The sequence below is a fragment of the Carlito syrichta genome, unplaced genomic scaffold, assembly GCF_000164805.1.
Source record: "Carlito syrichta isolate Samal-C Ts95f unplaced genomic scaffold, Tarsius_syrichta-2.0.1 Scaffold308842, whole genome shotgun sequence".
Taxonomy (NCBI): Eukaryota; Metazoa; Chordata; class Mammalia; order Primates; family Tarsiidae; genus Carlito; species Carlito syrichta.
In genome coordinates this window covers 709,755-730,194 of record NW_007252938.1, presented here as the reverse complement: position 1 = coordinate 730,194, position 20,440 = coordinate 709,755, and the positions used below count along the sequence as shown (strand labels likewise).

General features: G+C 35.1%; 1 protein-coding gene across 3 annotated transcripts in view; it reads left to right on the top strand.

Moving 5' to 3' along the window:
- The window catches only part of INTS6 (integrator complex subunit 6), a 102,160-nt gene that overhangs the window by 37,895 nt on the left and 43,825 nt on the right, over positions 1-20,440 (top strand). The gene's annotated exons all lie outside the window — the stretch shown is intronic.

Sequence of the window (20,440 nt, the reverse complement as noted above, 5' to 3'; positions counted from 1 at the left end):
TCATTTCTGATATTTTTTCCCTACCTTTTTTTTTTTTTTACCTCTTAGTCTGTTACAATCTGACTTTTTGATTCTACCTTTGTTAATAAGGTCACTAATAACTTCCTCATATTCCAAATCCAAATTCGCTTTTTAGTTTTTTTTTCATACTATTTTCTAGCACTTTTGAACACTCTTTACAGCTTCTTTTGACTTCTGTGTTTATAAGTTCCTGCCTTTCCTTTGGCTTTCTGTTTTGTCTGAATTCCCCACCCTTGACCTTAATTTATTTGCTTGTCCTTAAGTGTAATGGGTTTAACCTTAGATTTTTACTGACATACTCTTGGGAATTTCATTTATTCCCATGACTTCATGCATCAATATATATGGATTTCCATCTGTAAACACATTCCCAAGACTTGTTTTGTTGGCTTTTATCTTTCTAATTAAATTGTAATACTATTTAAGCATTCTCTTCCTATCTTCGGTTTTTGTCTCTTGGTATATCTGTACTCCCTAACAGGCTATAAAAGGCCCTTTATAAGTTAATTCTAGCTTTTCTTTTTGTCATTTGTTTACTTTATACTGCTTCAAGTGCTTTATCAACACTGAAGTGTCCCCATTGTTCCCTGAGTAGCCACTCTCTTTCCATATTGCCAGTTCCATAATTCTGAAATGCCTCCTATTTCTCCTTATTGTTTTTTGTTTTGTTTTGTTTTTGAGTCAGAGTCTTACTCTGTAGCCCAGGCTGGAGTGCAGTGGCACACTGCTCACTGTCACCAGAAGCCTTCACCTTCTGGACTCAGGTGATCCTTCTGCCTCAGCCTTCCAAATAGCTGGAACTACAGGCATGTGCCACCATGCCCGGCTAATTTTTTGGTTTATTGTAGAGTTGAGGTCCCAGTAAGTTGCCCAGACTGAGCTCAGGCAATCCTCTTACCTTGCCTCCCAAAATGCTAGGATTATAGGCATGAGCCACCATGCCCGGCCTTCTCATTGTTTTATCCTTCAACCCTGTTCATTCATTTTTTGAGATGCTGGTCTAATGGATCTCCCGTGAAGCTTTTAGGTGTTTAGTTATTCTGTCTTCTCTGCCCTTCTAGGGCTTAGTTTATGTTACTGTTATCATAGTTTTGATATTAATTTTGTTACTCGATTGCTTATCTTACTAACACTAGACTTTGAGCTCTTAGATAGCAATATTTATTTCCTATGCTTCTTTGAATTCCTGGGTATAGGCGTTTTATTAATACTCTAGGAATGGAAAAATGAATGAATGACATCTCCTGGAACGTTCCAATGGAATGAGTCATAGAGTAGTTTCAACTCAATGAAGTCATGCTATTTGAATACTAGGAAATGTTAAGCATTTAAGTTTGTTTGGTTTTTTTTAGCATTTTTAATAAATTTTGTTTTCAGGTTTTTGCCTTTGGTCACTATCTCTTGTGACTTTTCTGAATGCCATCTTATACTTGGATGGCTTCGTTTATTATCTGTAGGTTGATAACTCACAAAGCCTACAACTTTTTCCTTCATTTCACTCCCATCTAGCCAACTGTGTACTGGATCCTTTTATGTGAATGTTTTAGAGGTACTTCAAACTCAGCATGTCCAAACCTGAACTTGAAATTTTTCCTGTGTTCTCTGTGGAAGTAATATTCACTTAGCTGCCCTAGCTAGCCATTCTTGACTTCTCTTTCTAACTCAAATATTTCATTGCTTAATTCTGTTGCTTTTACTTCTTGAATATCTTTTGAATACATTTTTTAATTGTAATTTTTTTAGTCAAAGTTATGTGTGCAAATAACTTAAAAAATTAAATATACTACCTGGCTTTTAAGTAGTTAGAATGATCATGTAATTTGATCATCTAAACTTGGCATTCTTTTTTTTTTTTTTTGAGTTGGAGTCTCACTCGGTCACCCAGACTGGAGTGCAGTGGCCGCTCACGGCCACCGCAGCCTTGACCTGCTGGGTTCTGGCGATCCTTCCGCCTCAGGCTTCCAAGTAGCCGGAATTTAAACTTGGCATTCTTGAAAGTTAAAAGAGATGATCTCAAGCAAATGGGAATGGTTACACCTTTCTTTTTCTTTTTTTAATGTTTTTTGCTTTTATTATTGAGACAGCAATAATAGGTTATGAAGAACATTTTGAAAATACAAGTAATAAACCATTTTTAAAAATTGTTTTTATTTTAAAGATGAGGGGTACAATTCAGGGTTAGGTATACAAATGTTGATTATGCAGGTACTCTTGTTGATGAGGTGTTCCTCCTTCCCCTGGCAGTTTCCCACTACTGCCAATCCTTTTCTTATGGTATTATGATAATTGTTCAAGGTCCACTTAAGAGTGACATATCCCGCTTTCATGAGAAATAGCAGGCTCTTATATACTCCTTACCATCCTTGATTCTCATTTTTTACCTGTTTTAGTTGTTTTTGTGTTGCTTTTTTAAGAAATCATGATTATATTGCATACATTTTCCTTTTGCAGACATTACTGGCTGACTTCCTACTGTAGAAGATGTGGAATTGTCTTTCTTCCACTTCTCTTTCCCTGTCTTCCCATTGTAGTTGTATAATAATTTAATTACTTCAGTATATAGTGTTTTTATTTTAATTTTTTAATTTTTTATTTTAATGATGTGGGGTACAATTCAGGGTCTTACAAATGTTCATTATGGCAGTTTTTCCTGGCAGTTTCCCAGTGTTTTTTGTTTCATTTTATTTTTTGCAAGAAAACTGAGTACTTATCACTAATTTATACTCAAAACTTTTCCCCAGAATAATAAAATGCTGCCTCATGTGGTCAGACATATAAGATAATTTGTCAGTTTTATCTTTTTTTTTCCTCTCAGATATATCTCTCTTAAAGACCTCTAGCTACCTGCTTTAGTCTATAGGGTTGTTCTCTAGGCCTATAGAGAGAGCAGTCTTCCTGGGATTTCTGTTCAAATAATCAAGAGAATTCCTTTCACTTCTCTGTTTTGTTGGGTCTTTTGTCTTCTAGATCTGTGTTATCTTTCTTGATTTTTTTTTTTTACCATCCTCCTTTTGAATAGTATATATTCTCTAGTGACTTCCTGAGAAAGGACTTGTAGGAGGTAAGTTAAGACGTTGTTGGGCAGCTATTATTTGTCCTAGCCTTCTATGTGATTGATACTTCTTTACTGTGGATTTGATTTCTAGTTGGGAAATTGTTTTCCTTCAAGAGAAAGACCTTGTTCCATTGACTTATAGCTTCTAGTGTTGCTGTTGAAAAGTCCAATATCATTCTTATTTCTGTTGTTGGTTCTGTAGGAATTACAGTTTTTCGTTTTTCATTTTACCAGAGATAAAGAGATGATGGTCTTTGGTATAGATAATTTTCATTTTACTGGGGTTAAAGAAATGAAGATCTTTGGTATGGTATTTCTTCACTTATTGGGCCCTGGAAATCCCTTGCAATTTGTAAATGTATATCCTTTAAGTTTTAGAAATGTTATTATATTATTTCTGTAACACTTTTCTTCCCTCCTAATCTCTATTCTTTCTTTCTTTCTTTCTGGATATCAGATTTCTGAGTTGACTCATTATTATTATTCTTAACTGTTTTTAAAAAATATTTTCTTTTCTACTTCTGTCTGTGTTGTTATTCCTGAGAGTTTTTCTTAACCTGTGTTGGTAAAATGCTTGATGTTTTCTAAGGTTTGTGTATTTTTTAACAGAGGTGAAATTCTCAAAAAAAAAAAAAATTGAAGTGAAAAAGTCTATGTCATGTAGTACATCTCTTCCTTTTCAATAACCCTCATACTTGTCAGAGTATTAAGGTGCCAGAACAGAATGTAGTGGTTTTTTGTGAGTTTCCTAAGCAATTTTTAGGATAGCAGACCTTTCTCATATACTTTTTCTCAACCAGATCATTCAGTTTTGATATTTTTGAATTTTGAATTGTTCTTCTTGGTGATTGACAAAGAACTGGAGATTGGAACTGTTGGAGAATGTAACCTTAGGGAGAGAAAGGAAGTTGAAGAACTCAATTTTGAGCCTTAAAACTATGCCTATACATAATGAAATGAAGAAACTGAAATAAGTCTAGAAGACCTTGATATGACTTACATGTTTTCTTGTTGTTATCTTCATATATATATTATATTTCAGGAGTGGAATTTAAGAAATACCCACTCAGTTCACTGAAAACATAAAATTTATTTATTAGAAATTTTGTTAAGCTTTTTTCCATTTACTTTATCCAGGTAACTAATAATTGGCACTAGAGTGGGATTTGAAGTTGGAAATGTCAACATTCTATTTATGGAATCACAAAGGCTTTTAGCATTAGTTTGATTAGAAGTGTGCTTTCCTGCCCTTAACAGTGCCTCTTTGAATGTGTGTCTTCTGCAACAAAGAAAAACGAATTGACAGACATCTAGTTGAACCTTCAAAGATTCTGAAAAGCTTCTGCCAAGGTATATTTTCTAGGATATTGGCTTAGCTGTTCTAAATGGGACAAAAATAATAATGGCTTTAAAAGATGGAAAGCTTCTCCTCTCACATAGAGGCAGTACTGGTTAGTAGTTGGGGAGGTAGAGTGTTCTGCTCCAAGTTGTTATCTAGGTTCTTAGTTTCCTTCCACTTCATTGCTCTGCCTTTTCTTTCATCTGAATGGTTAATGCTGGTTTTACAGCATATCCTGCATTTCAGCCTGTGGAAAAGAATAAGGATTGTAGAAGGCAGGCAGCTTCCTAATAATGAGCATGACTTAAAACATACGTGACAATTCCAATCAGAGTCTATCAACTAGAATTTGGCCACACTTAACTGCAATACAGAGTTGAAACTGTAATCTCTGCAAGGTGAATGGCCATGTGTCCTGCCAAAATTTGCAAGTTTTGATTAGTAGAAGGAAGAGGAGAGATTAGATTTGGAGCGACAGTTAGCAGTTTCTAAAATTAAAGAGGTGGTAAAGAACAAAGTAATCTTGAAAGCGTCTTTGCTTTCTAGCAGGACAGCTTATTCTCAGCTTACCTTGTACATTTTTGCTTCAGATCAGAAATCAGAGCTAGGAAATATATATAAATATATATATATGTGATATAACAACTTCAGGTATAAAACCTGATGAGCTTTGGCAGATGTGAACAGATATGTAATTAAAAACACAATGATGATTTAAAATACATCTATCACTCCAAAAAATTCTCTCATTCCCCTTTATTGGGATTACTTCCTCATAAGTGGTTCGGTAGTTAATTCCTCCCTATAGGTGGTTAATCCTGCCACCCTCTTTGACCCTGAACTGCTTTCTGTCACTGTTGTTTGCCTTCTTTAAAATTTCCATGAATGGAATCATACAGTGTGTAGTTTTTTTGTGGCTGGCTTCTTTCACTTAGAGTAATGCTTACTTAAAATAATGCTTTTGAGATTTATCCTTGTTGTTATATAGACCAATAGTTTGTTCCTTTTTATTACTGAGCAGTATTTCATTGTGTGACTATATCACAATGTGCTTATTATTTATTCACTAGATGGAACATTTGGGAGTTTCGGTTACTCCACATCCTTCTAACACTTGAATTTTTTGGTTTTTGAAATTTTAGACAATATAGTGGGTGTATATAGTATTTCATTTTGGTTTTAGTTTGCTTTTCCCTAATAACTAAAGATGTTGAAAATATTTTTATGTGCTTATTTTTGCTGTGTATCTTTGGTAAAGTGAGTGTTCTTATCTCTTGACTTTTTTTTTTTTTTTTTTTACTGTGCTGTCTTCTTGTTAATGAATTAAATAAGTTTTGGGGGTTTTTTTTTGCATATTCTGGATACAAGTTCTTCATTGGATATGCATTTTTCAAATATTTTCTCCCAGTCTATGGCTTGCCTTTTTATTTTTAAGTGATGTTTTTCGAAGAGCAAATTCTTATATTTATTTTTTCTTTTATAGTCTATGTTTTCATCCTATTTAAGAAATTTTTGCCCAACCTGAGATTACTAAGATTTTTCTCCTGTGACTTTTCCAAAGAGTTGTGTAGTTTGTACTCTTTTAGGGTTGTGATTCATTCAGAATTCTATGTGTAATGGAAGGAAAAGTTATTAAGGTTCGTTTTCTGACATATTGCTCACCAGTTATATCAGTACTGTTTGTTGAAGAGATCATCCCTTTCACCATTGAATTACGGAGGCATCTTTGTTTAAAGTCAGTTTGCCACGTTTGTGTCTGTTTCTGGACTTTCTATTCTGTTTTGTTGATACCTGTGTCTTTTGGCAGTGCAGCATGGTCTCAACTACTGTGGTTTTATACAAAGTCTTGAAATCAGTTTAAGTTGATTCAAAATCGTTTTGAAAAAGATTTGTCTATTCTAAGTCCTTTGAGATTAGAATCAGGTTTGTTAATTTTCACAGGAAAGCTTACTGCAGTTTTGATTGGAATTACGTTGTCTATACATTAATTTGGGGGGGGAACCAGCACTTTTTACTTTACTGGTTATTCTGATCCATGCCCATATGTTAGGCATTTCCTATATTTTGATGGTATTGCTAATTGGTCTGTTTACTTTCAGTTTCTGACTTTTTTGTTGCTAGTACATAGACTGTTCATAGATAATCTAGTACATAGATTTTTCTGTATTTTGACCTTGTGTCCTGTGACCTTCCTAAATTTACTTATCTAGCAGCTTTTTTGGAACTTTCTACATACAAAATGACGTCTGCATATATACAGTGTTACTCTTCCTTTACAATATCTGTCTGCCTTTTCTCTTTCTTGCCTTAATGTAGTAGTGGAAGTGGTGAGAATGGAGGATGGGGTGGGGGGTGAAGCATTTAGCCTTTCATCTCGTAAATGTGATGTTAACTACAGGGTTTACATATTTCCTTTTTATCAGATTGAGGAAGTTCTTCTTTATTTCCAGTTTGCTGAGAGTTTTTTTTAACTCATGATTGGGTGCTGAGTTTTGTCAAATGTTTTCTGTGCATATATTGAGATAATCAAATGATTTTTCTTTTGTAATCCTGTAAATATGCTAAATTACATTAATTTTTTGAATGTTAAACTATAATATTTTATATTGTTTATTACTATTTTATATATTGTTATTTTGTGTGTGTATATTTTTATATATGTTTGATATGTTGTTAACATGTTTTATAGATGAGGAAACTGATAGGCAAAAGTGGAACCCAGAAAGCAGCGATCTGGGATTTTTTACTTTAAGGTCAAGCAGAAAAGTCGTATCTTCATATGGTGACAGTATATTACATAATGTAAGCTTAGATGGAAATCCAGATATGTAACAGGACATGTAGCAAAGTAGGAAGAATGTGGGTTTAAGTTCTGTTCCAAAACCTCCATTAACGTTTATAAATTTATCAGTATTTTTGTGGCAAGTTTTTCTTAATACCCACCCCCCAATGATATATATATATATTTCTTTGATTTTAAGAAATACTATCTCCCCGTTTGCTACCTTCTTCCTGAAACCAGGGTTACTGGCAGTAGAAATTTGCCATCTTTCCAGCAGAGAAGTAAGCTGTAATATACTTAAGTTTGATACTGCCTGTCCCAGTGCATATTGAGACACGGGTGTGGGATCATTTAGTTATCACTCCAGTTGAATTATTTGCTTTGGTAGCACCTCATGCAGGTGAAGCTTTTATATTCTATTTAAAAGAGTTTAAAGGGTTTTTATTAAAGTAGTATGAACTGTTGGCTAATAATTAAGCTATTCTCACTTCTTTTCCTTAGAGGCTTTTTCTTGTATTTTCAATTATGTTGGTTATTCATATACATCCATATCTGAGAACACTTTTATTATTGTGCAAACTTTTAGACATACACAAAAATAGAGAAAATAAAATAGGAAACCTTAAGAACCTTTGTCTAGTTTCAATAATTACCCATATTTTGGTGTTCTTGTTCCTCTGTCTGCTTTCCACCTCTAGACGTACTTTTTGCACTTTAAAAAATATTATATCATTATTTCACTTTACTCATAAATCTGTGTGCATTTTTAACCTATAAAGATATTTGAATATATATCTGCAGTGTTCTATAGCTTAACAAATTTTAATTTATTTGAATAAATTATTCAATTTTAATTCACTTTAATTTTATAACTTAACAAAAATATTAACGGGTACAATAAATAATATCCAATCTGTATCCCAGTTTCCTTACTAGTCTCACAGATTTTTACCGTTGTTTTGTTTAACTTGGAATCTAAGAGTGGTTCACACATTATATTTGGTTATTTGTATTTTTAACCAGAAGTTGCACAGAAGTTTAACATAAATTTGGGTCCCTAATTCTTCCTTAAAAAAAGAAAAAGGTTATTGCCTATGGTTAGTTTACATTGAAGCAAACAAAAAAATTACAATACAAATATGAGATTACCTAACATCTACTAGGCAATACAAATAAAGACAACTGAAATTACCAAATTTCTGGGAAAAGAACTATGAGATGTTATTATTACTGTTTCATTAATCATGAAGAACTGTTACTGAGGAATCAAACGTTTGTCCAAAGCCACCATTTTAAGGAGGGGTGTTATATAATCTGGTAATTTATAACCGAAATAAGAAGAATATAAAATTAGTCTAAGGTTAATCAAGTAAGAAATGCAAATGGGAAATACTTGTGTTCTTTAATATACCTTGAAAGCATACTGTTCAAACTAACGATGTTAAAGAGATCAAGATTAAAAGCACAGGTTGTAAAATATGACCCTGCTTCTCTGCTTCTCTGCTTCTCATGGCCTAAAGGAGTTTAGAAGAACCTCTAACTTAGTTTGGAAAAGACTTGGACTCAAACTCTGATCCTCAAACTCAATGAAACTCTGATATGAAAGAAGAAAAGGATATGTGACTGCATAGAAAATTACATGCTGTTGGTGGAAAAATTTTTATGCATACTTAATGCTAAATTTTGGGGAAGCACATATAAATATATTAAATTGATTATACACCTTAGAATCTAAGTTATGGGTAATAGGTTCTTGTTTTGCTTTTTTAAAATTGGAGTCTCGCTCCATTGCCCAGGCTGGAATGCAGTAGCATGCTTACAGCCACCCCAGTGTTGACCTGCTGGGCTCCAGTGATCCTTTTGCCTCAGCCTTCCAGATAGCCAGAACTACAGGCGCATGCTACCCTGCCCAGCTAATTTTTTATTTATCGTAGAGACGAGGTCTTGCCAAGTTGCCCGGGCTGGTCTTGAACCTGCAGGCTCAGGCAATCCGCTTACCTTGGCCTCCCAAAGTGCTGGGATTATCGGCTAAGCCACTGAGCCTGGACTGGTAACAGTTTTGTTGGAACATTAAATAAGATGATTTAAGTTCCGTATCTGGTTGAAGCCCTGTCATATTATAGGAGTTTAGTAAATGATGAATTATTAGTCTGTTAACTTGCTGTGTGATTATGGGCAATATTTGGTATAGACAAGTTTTAAAGCTTTTTTTCTTTCTCTACTTTGAGTTTTCAAGAAAAGTTTTTTTTTGTTTGGTTTTTTTTGCACCTGTTTTCACAAGTTAGGGACATATGTGCCATACTACAGGAAGTTTCTGTTGATAACTATTTGTGTGTGAGCATTAAGAACAGGATTTCTGGTTACCCAGGAAATAATAGCTCTCCAAAATGATTCTGAGAGCCTTTACTTTATTTTTAATTTTTAAATTTCCTGAATTATGTGCTTTAAGTTAACCCTCTGACTTAATGTTTTATTACTTACTCTAGTCTGAATTAGTTTTATACAAGATTCTGAATAATTTGGGATATTATTTAACAGTTATGTATAGTTTTTCTTTAAAGTTGTTAACATTATTTTACAGCTTTTGACAAACAACTTTTTGGTGTGTGTTTGTGTATTTATTTGGAACTTAGTTTTGTAGTTTCTTCCTCAAATCATGCTTTGCATATTATAGTGCCTTGTTGCCATTTTGAACATGTTAAATCATTGCTATAATATTAGAAAAAGACTGAACATTACAGCCTTAAGACATACCATGCTCTATATTTTGCTTTGTATTTACCATTGGTATCAATCTCTTGGTCTTTGCTTTCATTAGTCTGTTTCTTCCTTTCATTCCTGTTCCTTTTACTATCAGTTACCCTGGTACTTTTTTCGAACTATTACATTAACTCCCTAGCTTGTCTTGGCCGCCTTCAATCTGTCCTGCATGTCAAGCATACCACTTGTGAGTATATTAGTCACCTGCTCAAAATGTTCATTGCATTTCATTGTCCACTAGAGTCCTCAGTGTCCTTCACAACTTCTTAGCTAGTCACATTATTTATTTATCCATCCATTTATTCATTCAGCCATATTTATCGAGCTTCTTCTATGAATCAGACAGTATGCTAAGTTCTGAGAATAGAATACTGAGCAAAAACAAACCTAGAGGAGCCTGCCTCAGGGGTCTGGAGAAGACAGACATTAATAAAAGCATCACAGAAAAGGTAATTTACAATCATCATGCATTCTACAAGAGGGAGAGGGATATGTGCCATGTGAGCTTACAATAAAAAGGGCATTGGATCTAGTTAGGGAGGTCATGAAAGGCTAAGATCTTAAGAGAGTAGGATTTACTACCCAAAAAATAGAAAGGAAGATTTTACCAGGTAGAAAGACTAACATGTACAATGGCTTTTTTTTTTCCCTTGAAGGGGGAGATGTTTTGAGAATGAGAAATTAAAAGGCTAACATGGCTTAGAGCATAAAAGAGGGAGGGATTGTAGTATAAGGTGGAAAAGAAGTTTGGACTTGACCATATAAGAGGCTTGAGGCCATGCTAAATAGTGTTATTATTAGTAGAAAAGCAATAGGAAGCCATTGGAAGGTTTTATTTAGAGGTGGAGGGTGGAGGTGAGGGAGACAAAAGTGGCTGATGGAGCACAGTTGCATAAGCCCTGACAATAGTTGGACAAGGAGATTGGTGATGGTAAAACAGATGGACAGAAGTAGCAGTTTTATGAGATACCTAGGAGGTTAAATCAATGAAATTTGCTGACATTTATTGCACTTAGGGGTGTAAGGAACAGGAAGGTGGGTATTGGTAAAACTGGATAGATTATGATGCTACTTACTGAGCTAGAGAATTTTGGAAGAGCAGTGTTTTGGGTGGAGGAAATCATAAGTTCAGTTTTGAACATGTTTAGTTTGAGGCACCTTTGAGCCATTCAAGAAGGCCAAGTGGGAAGACTATTTGGTGCTCAGAGAGACAGAGGCTAGACATGTACAGTTTTTTATTGTTTTCCTGAATAGAGATAGGTAGGTAGAGGGTTGGGAATATAAATTAGTTAAGGCCTAAGACTGACCCTCAAAGATCTGCAGCACTTAATGGGTAGCTTTTGGAGACTGAGTTTGGGTTGAGGGTGAGGATGGAAGACAGGAGCAGCCAGAGAAAAGGAAGAAAACCATGAGAATATTTCAGAGCAAAAGTCAAAGGAAGATATCTTACCTTTTTTTTTTTTTTTTTTTTGAGTTGGGTCTCATTCTGTCATCCAGGCTGGAATACAGTAGCATGATTGTGGCTCACTGCAGCCTCAACCTGGGTTCTGGCTATCTTCTTGACTCAGCATCCTAAGTGGCTACGGTTACAGGTGTGTGCCACCATACCTGGATACTTTTTAATTTTTTTGTAGAGATGAGGTCTCATTATGTTGCCCAGGCTGGTCATGAACTTCTGGATGGAAGCATTTCTCCTGCCTCAGCCTCCCAAAATGTTGGGATTACAGATGTGAGCCACCTTGCCTGGCTTGTGTCTCTTAATACAGCAAGAATTTATGAGGTTATAGTCCATGTGAGTTTCAGTAGAAGTATGTTTGTATGTAAATTCTCATGAGTATTGTACACTGAGCTAGATGGAGTACTTACTATGGCATCAGCATATGGGATATTTGTTTTTCCACCCCTGCTCAAGGTGTTAGGCTGGATTTGCAGCTCATGTTTTTGTGTCCTTTATGTATGGGCACATACAAGGACCACAGAGACAAAGTAGTTACATGCGCAGGGAAGGAATAATACTCCCAGCTCTTGGAGATAAGACTGCCTGGTTCTGTGACCCATCGCACACATTACAATGGAAATAGTGTTTGTATGTATGTGTATGTGTGTTTGTATGTGTGTTTGTATGTGTGTTAGGGTGGGAGGAGCACAATTCTTGTTGGCAGGACTGAGGGGTACACTTGGATTATGACTCTTAACTTTGTACCTCTTACTCCTGTACTTTCCGTAGACTGTGGAAGTGGGACCTCATTTATTGTTTTGTTTGACAAATCATATGAAGAAACAAAGAATCAAATCCTTCTCCTTGCCCTTTCCCAAATTGGTGGGATAGGCAGTGAAGTAAATAGGTCATCAGAACTTAAGTGGGAAGTGTGATTATGAAAATACAAATAATTTGAATTACTTTGGTAATAGAACCAGTTGGCAAAACATACACGTTCAAGGGGAAACATTTAGGTTGGTACAGATAAGCCCAGACTCATGGTGGGCTCTGGCATGATCCTCATTCAGGAGTCAATTAGGTTATATGACAGGAGACATCTGTCTATATTCCAGAAGGGATGGCATTTAAAAAATAAACTTATTTTCTTTTACTATTTGTTGATTTATATATATTTTATATATATATACATTCTGTAGTTTTCTTGTTCATTTGGCTTGGTATATTCATATTAAATCCTGAAATAAAGCCATCCTTATGGCAGGTGCTCCATAATATCTAAGTAATTAAAATTTAAGTTGAACTTTAGTTTGATTTTAGCACAGTCACAAATAATTAGGATCTCAACCATAATCAAATATAGAACAATCAAATAAAAGGGAAATTGTACTTATATAAGTACATAAAGTTTGAGCATGACTAATGATAAACTATCATTTACCTTATGTATCATTTGTTTTTTAGTCTAATGGAGAAGCAAGTTCCTTTTTTTTGGGTAAGAAGTCAGGAAAGTCTCAAAGGTGAAAGGGCAGTAAGATCTCCAAGGGAAAGAAGGCATACTAGGGCAATCTTTCTCAATTTAAATTGGTGTTGCATTACCTTTTCTGTCAACTGCCAAGATAATTAGATAACATATCTGGGTTGGTGATATCACTAAAATAAGTCATTTAGACAACAATATAGAAAACCTTGATTGTATTCAAGTAGGAAAAAACATTTTGTAAGTATAAACAATAATTTTCTTTGCTTGTAACTCCAAGAGACTGAAGCTTTGTCAAGCATAATCTTAAAAAGATGCTAATAAAGGCCAACATTTGATTTTTTTAAAATGCAGATACTAATGTTATGGTTATGAGAAAATGTATTATTGAATCACACATGATTTATTCCATTCTTTAGATTTGCAACCTCCTTAGATGTTCTAGACTTGATTATATAGCGGAGGTTACTTACACAATCTTATATTATAATTCATCTCTAAAATAGGGATAATTATGGTATCTATCCCATTTACTTGTTATAAATATTATATATAAAGCTCATAGAATGTTTCTTGGCACATAGTAAGTGCTCAAAATATGCTATTTTTTTTTTTTTTAGTTGTTGTTATTACCCATGTGTAAAGAATTGGAAGAGTAAAGTAAGAGGGAGGAAAGTATATTGCTATATCTTTCCATTGGGTAAAAAAGCAACTGGGGAAAAAGCATAGGATTGTGCATTATAAAAACAATCCACCTAAAGTGTTTATAAGATGTATTGATTAGGAATTTAAAATCACTAGAGTAATTTAGAAATCAGTGATTTAACCTTTTCCTAAAAGTGGTTATTTTTATAATTAAAGTTTTTTCATGTAATAAGATCAGTTTTTATATTAATATCTCAACATTTGATTTTTTTAAAATGCAAATTATTTTTTCAGTCATAGTTTGGCAGTATAATGTAGTATTTAAGAGCACAGAATCAGGGACCAGACTGCCTGGGTTTGAATTTTGTCTTCTCACTACTATAGGAGTGTCTTTGTATCTTCTAACAAGTTGTTGAAACTCTCTGTACTTCAGTTTTTATCATTTGTAAGTGGGGCTTATAATAATGCCTGTCTCATTTGTTTATTTTGTGAATTAAATGAATTAATATATCCAAAGGATTAGAACAATGTCTGTCATCTAGTAGTAATTACTATAAAAGTACTATTATTAATGACTGTTTTTTTTCCCCCATCATTAGCTTAGACACTTATACTTGAATACTGTCAATACTAAAGTTTCCTGGGATTAAGTCTCACAAACAGCTCTTATAAAACTGTTTGCCGGGCTCGGTGGCTCAGCCTGTAATCCTGCACCCTTGGGAGGCTGAGGTGAGTGGTTTGCCTGAGCCCGTGGGCTCGAGACCCGCCTGGGCAACTTGGCAAGACCTCATCTCTACAATAAATCAAAATGAGCCGAGTGTGGTAGTGTGCACCTGTAGTTCCAGCTACTCGGAAGGCTGAGGCGGAAGGATCGGCGGAGCCCAGCAGGTCGAGGCTGCGGTGGCCGGGAGTGGCCACTGCACTCCAGTCTGGGCAACAGAGTGAGACTCCAACTCTAAAAAAAAAACCAAAAACTGTTTTCCAATCCAATGTTCAGAATAAAAATCCTACTAAATATTTTGATAACAAGTACTGTGATTTTCAGTGTTTTTTCTGTTTGTTGGTTTCTCTATAAATACATCTCTGAAAACAGATTCCTTTAGGAATATGATTTTTCTCCTCAGAACCCTTCAAGTACTGGGTATTATTTTATTATTCCTCTTTAAATCCACATAACCTAAACATGCTTAATATGTGGTAGGTACATAGGAAATGATGAAATTATGTACATAATTTTCAGCATATATTCTACCCTCTTGCAGTGCGTTCTAATAGTTATTAAGAAGAACTCTTGATTTTCTTTCTTTCCTTTTTTTGTGTGTGTCAGAGTCTCATTCTGTCACCCAGACTGAAGAACATTGGCATGCTCATGGTCACCCCAGTGTCAATCTGCTGGACTCAGGCTTTCCTTCTGCCTCAACCTTCCAAATAACCAGAACTACAAGGCGCATGCTATCATGCCCAGCAAATTTTTTGATTTATTGTAGAGATGAGGTCTCACCAAGTTGCCCAGGCTGGTCTCGAATCCCTGAGCTCAGGCAATCCTCTCGCCTTGGCCTCCCAAAGTGCTGGGATTACAGACTTGAGCCACCGCACCTGGCATCCCTTTTTTTTTTTTTTTTTTTTTAATTTGAGTCAGAGTCTCACTCTGTTGCCCAGGCTAGAGAGTGCAGTAGCATGATCATGGCTCACCACAACCTCAAACACCTGGACTCACACGATCCTACCACCTCAAAGTTTAGTGTCCTGGATAACTGGAGCTGCAGGCATGCACCACCACGCTTGGCTAATTTTTTTACTTTTTGTAGAAATGAGATGTTACTAGGCTGGTCTAAAACTGCTGGGCTCAAATGATCCTCTTGCCTTTGACCTCCCAAAGTGTTGGGTTTAGGCATGAGCCACTGCTCCTGTCCTAAGAGGTCTTCATTAGGATCTTTTCAAATATCTGAGCTTTGGGGCTAATAATTACTGTATCGAGTCTACCTTTTATTAACTTGGGGTGTCTATGAAGTTTTGTCTTTGGTTCTATATAAAATAATGACTTTATTATGAAAGAGGTATAGATAGGTACTTGAATGGATAATTTATTGGCTTTTGACAATTATGTTTGTATTAATATGTTCTAGTATTGAGGTTAAGAACAAGTGATAAAAATATTTCTGCTTTATTTGCCGAGTTTTTTTTTGTTTGGGATTTTTAAAAAATGTAGTAAATAGAACATGACAGATAGGTAGCATGTAGTCTCTTGTTTCTCTACTCAGTATGACTTTCCTTCCCTTTCCCAGAAGCAACAATTGTGAATTTGATGTAAGTCCATGTTTTCTTTTACTACATATATATGTTATACGTATATAAAACTATGTTAAGTATTGTTTACTTTTAACAGTTCATAGAGATGATATTCTTTGTATATAATTTTACATCTTGCCCTTTTAAAATATATATAATACTGTTGCTGACACAGAAATAGTTTCCACATGTACTCACCCAATGTAAGAAAGAGGTGATATTCCAGTGCAGCATATAGGGCTGGTCTTTTCCATAAATGTTATCATGTCAATTGGATATCCATTTGGGAAAAAAAAAATGTGTTTTCACCCCTATCTCATACTATATACATACTCAATTCCAGATGTATTTTAGATTTAATTAAGTGGTAAAATGATAACGTTTTTACAGGAAAACACAGGAGAGTTTCTTTATTATCTCTAAGGATATTAAAAACAACTGTGAAAGAAAAAATTAAGATAAAGTGTATTTATCAGAAGACACCACTAACATAATGAATGAGGTCACAGAGCAGGAGAAGATTTTTTCAACACTATATCCAACAGAAGACATATCTGAAATATATTGACAATCCTTCAAATCAGTAAGAAAAAGACAGTTTTTAAAAAAATAAGCAGGAGACTTTAAACAGGCACTTCACAAAAGAACACATTGAAATGGCCAGTAAGTGTATGAAGGGTATTCAACTTCCATAGACAAGGGAAATTAAAAACTCACTGAGATACCACTACACACACACACACACACACACACACACACACACACACACTCTCTCTCTCTCTCTCTCTCTCTCTCTCTCTCTCTCTCACACACATACACACACACTCTAAAATGGCTGAAATAAAAAAGAACAATACTAAGTGTTGATGAAGGAGATGTGGGAGCAATTGGTTCTCTCATACACTAATGGTGGGAGTATAACTTGGTACAGCTGCATTGGAAAACTGTTTGGCTATATCTGGAAAAATAAAAATAGCCCTACATATCAATTCCACTTCTGGGTGTATACCAACAGAAACACTTACATATGTTTCCACAAAGACATATACTGTACTTTCATAGTTGCACTATTCATAATATATGAAACAACCCAAATACCTATCATCAAAAAAGTTGGATAAATTATAGTACATACAGGTTTATATAACAGTATAGACGACTCTCACCCCTATAATGATGAAAGAATCCATAAATCAAAGAGTCTATACTCTATGATTCCATTTATATAAAGTTCAAAACTAGGCAAAACTAATCAATTGGAGAAGGTTAGTGACTGGAAGGAACATATATTAATAAGGTTCTCTTTCTTGATATAAATTTTAGTTACATAAGCACATTCAACTTGTGCACATTCATTAAGCTGTCCATTTGGGACTTATGTTCCTTAATGTTTGATGTATTATCCCCAAAATATTGTTTTGAGATCTATCCATGTTGGATATTACAGATCTAGTATTCATTTCAACTGTGGTGTGTGAATGGACCACAGTTTGTTTATTGACTCTCATATTGGACTTTTAGGTTGTTTCCTGTTTTTCTCTGTTTCAAATAATGCTCTAGTTAGTATTTTTTTTTTTTTTAACATGGCTTCTTATGAAAATATATGACAGTTTCTGTGGGAGGTGACATTGCTGGATTCTAGGGTATGCTCACTTTTAGCATTATAAATTTATATCAAATTGTTCTCTAAATAGTTGTATGTTTTTAAGTTTACCAGGAATGTTGGCGAGTTCCCCTTGCTCTGTATTCTTGTCATCACTTGTTATTGTCAAACTTTTAAAATTTTTGCTGATTAAATAGATGTGAAGTTGTAAATCATCAGTATTTTAATTGTTTATTATGAGTCTAAGTGTGAGTGAAAAAATATTTTATTGTATTATCTTACAATAGTGTATTTGTACATCTTTACAGGCCATATGGATTTCCTTTTGGGTATTTTTATCTTTTGCCCATTTTTAACTTTTGTGAATTCTTTAGTCATTTTTATTGCACATTTTTCTAATGGATACTTTTATGTTTTTTGTCATTATTTATATGCAATTGGCCTTGATTCTCAGTCTGTATATTCAGGAAGACATTCAAGACATTACTAGAATTTCAACTGTAAACTTTAGATTTGGAGTAACTCAATCCTCCTAAGAAGATTTCCCTTCAGGTTTTTACCATTTTCCTGTTTCCCGAGTTTCTCCTTATTTTACCCTTACATAGTGGATTTTCCCTGTCTTCTTTGGTTTTGAGAGACTGGTGGTGATTGGGGAAGGAGAAAATAAGAAATAGAAAAATGAATAAGAATTTTCCAAAAATTTATAAAATTGATACAACTATGTGTAAAGTGCTTGGAAATGTGCGTGGATCCTTGCTGGTTTTTCTTTTTACTTGAAATTCATTCTAGATTTAGCATTGAACAACCATAGACCATGTATTTCATTTTATATTGTCTGCATTGCAGATGTCTGTCATTACATGGGTAGTTGTGTATGTGTGGTCTGTGCAGTGCCTGTTATCCCTTGAATTCTCCAGAGAGTTGAATGTATCATTCTGCAAAGCAACAATTGAAACATTCCTCAGCCAGTACTACCTGTGCTTTGAGGTTACTGTGATCTTAGAGAAAAAATGATCAATCGCTTAATAGTTGTTTCCCAAATATAAAGATGGTTGGTCTAGGGTAAAAGGAGATGCTATAAACAGTGTTTTCTCAGCCTGGCTCAGTGGCTCAGCCTGTAATCCCACGCTTTGGGAGGCTGAGGTGAGTGAATTGCCTGAGCCCACGGGTTCGAGACCCACCTGGGCAACTTGGCAAGACCTCATCTCTACAATAACTCAATCAGCCGGGCGTGGTAGCACGCACCTGTAATTCCGGCTACTCGGAAGGCTGAGGCAGAAGGATCGCCAGAGCCCCAGCGCTGGTCGAGGCTGCGGTGGCTGGGAGCGGCCACTGCACTCCAGTCTGGGCGACAGAGTGAGACTCCAACTAAACAAACAAACAAACAAACAAAAAAACAGTGTTTTCTCATTCCGGCAGAATGGAGTAATAGCAAGGGCATGGAGTTCCTGAGTGTTTTTACAATTGTCACAGAGACTTTGAGGTTGGGGAACCTTCCTCAGAGAACTTCCTGGCCCAGATTACTTCAACATTCCTTCCCTATTGCTTCTGCCTTCTGCCTTATGTAGGATTAGTGCCAGAGAAGGAGGTAATAACTCCTGTCCAAATTCACAAAATCTTGGCTGATCTTTATGAAGGAGTCTTGCCGATATTCTCATGGCATGAATCTTTTGGAGAGAGGGGCCTCACCAGGAACTCTCTTCCTAGAATAGAATTAGATTTCTTTTTTTAATGTTTGATGTAAGTCACTGAAGAAACTTGAATCTTAAATGAGTGTAGAATAACTCCAATTCCCACCAAGTTTGGAAGTCTTCTCTGTTTGAGATTTAGAAAGACTGTAGGTAATACAATTAGGTCATGCTTTGTGAAAAAATTAGTGTAAACTCTGACAATTTAGAAGTGATAATTTTTAAGAAGTATATTCTATAATTTTTAAAAACTCCAGTACTGGTAGAAATAATAAATCCTGAAGTGATTCTAGATTTTATTTTTTAAGTTTTTATCAATGATAAGGATTTTTGTTTTTTTAACTACCATATCATTATCACACTTAAAATACTAACAATTCCAGTAATGTGTATTTCAAATTTTCCTTTGTTTCTTTTATAACATTTCCAACCCTTCCCACTTCCCTTCTTTTGTTTTTTATGCCACTGATTTATTGGAGAAACCGAGTCATTTGTTCAGCATAATGTCCCACATTCTTGATTTGACTGATTTTTCCCTTGAGGTGGTGTTTATCTTGATCCTGTATTCCCTGTAAACTTAAAGTTAGAACAAAAACTTGATTTGATTCGTGCTCAACCTTTTCTTTCTTCCCTTTTTTTTTGTTTTGGTAATCCTTTGTAGTTGCTGTTGTGAACTTCTTATTGCATCATACCATGAGAACTATAGTGTCTGGTCTTCCTCATTGTAGTGTTATTAAGATCAATATGTGGATTCTGTTTGTACACTGTTATTCTGTTGATACCGAGGGGCCTATTAGAATCACTTTAAAGCTTTTCAGGATTTGTAGTTATCTTAGAAAATTTTAATTTAGCAGATCTGATGGGGATTGGGGGGGGCAGCTATAAAACACACATACATACACATGCCCCCAAACTTCTTACATTTACTTAAATATGGTAAGAATCACTACCTTGAATACATTTAATATGTAATTAGAGTGACAAAATTTACCTTTATGCAAATACTTTGGGAATGTTTGTCTTGTATAGAATGAAGTATTTATTTATTTATTTGTAGGAATCTCACTCTGTCGCGTAGGCTGGAGTGCAGTGGAACGGTCGTGGCTACTGCGGCCTCAACCTGCTGAGCTCAGCCTTCCAAATACTGGGGACTATAGGTGGCGTCACCACACCTGGCTAATTTTTTTGATTTATTGTAGAGGCAAGGTCTCGCCATGTTACCCCAGGCTGGTTTCAAACTCCCTGGGCTCAGGCAATCCTCTTGCCTCAGCCTCCCAAAGTACTGGGATTATAGGCATGAGCCACCATGCCCAGGCAGAATGAAGTATATTTAAATTGCT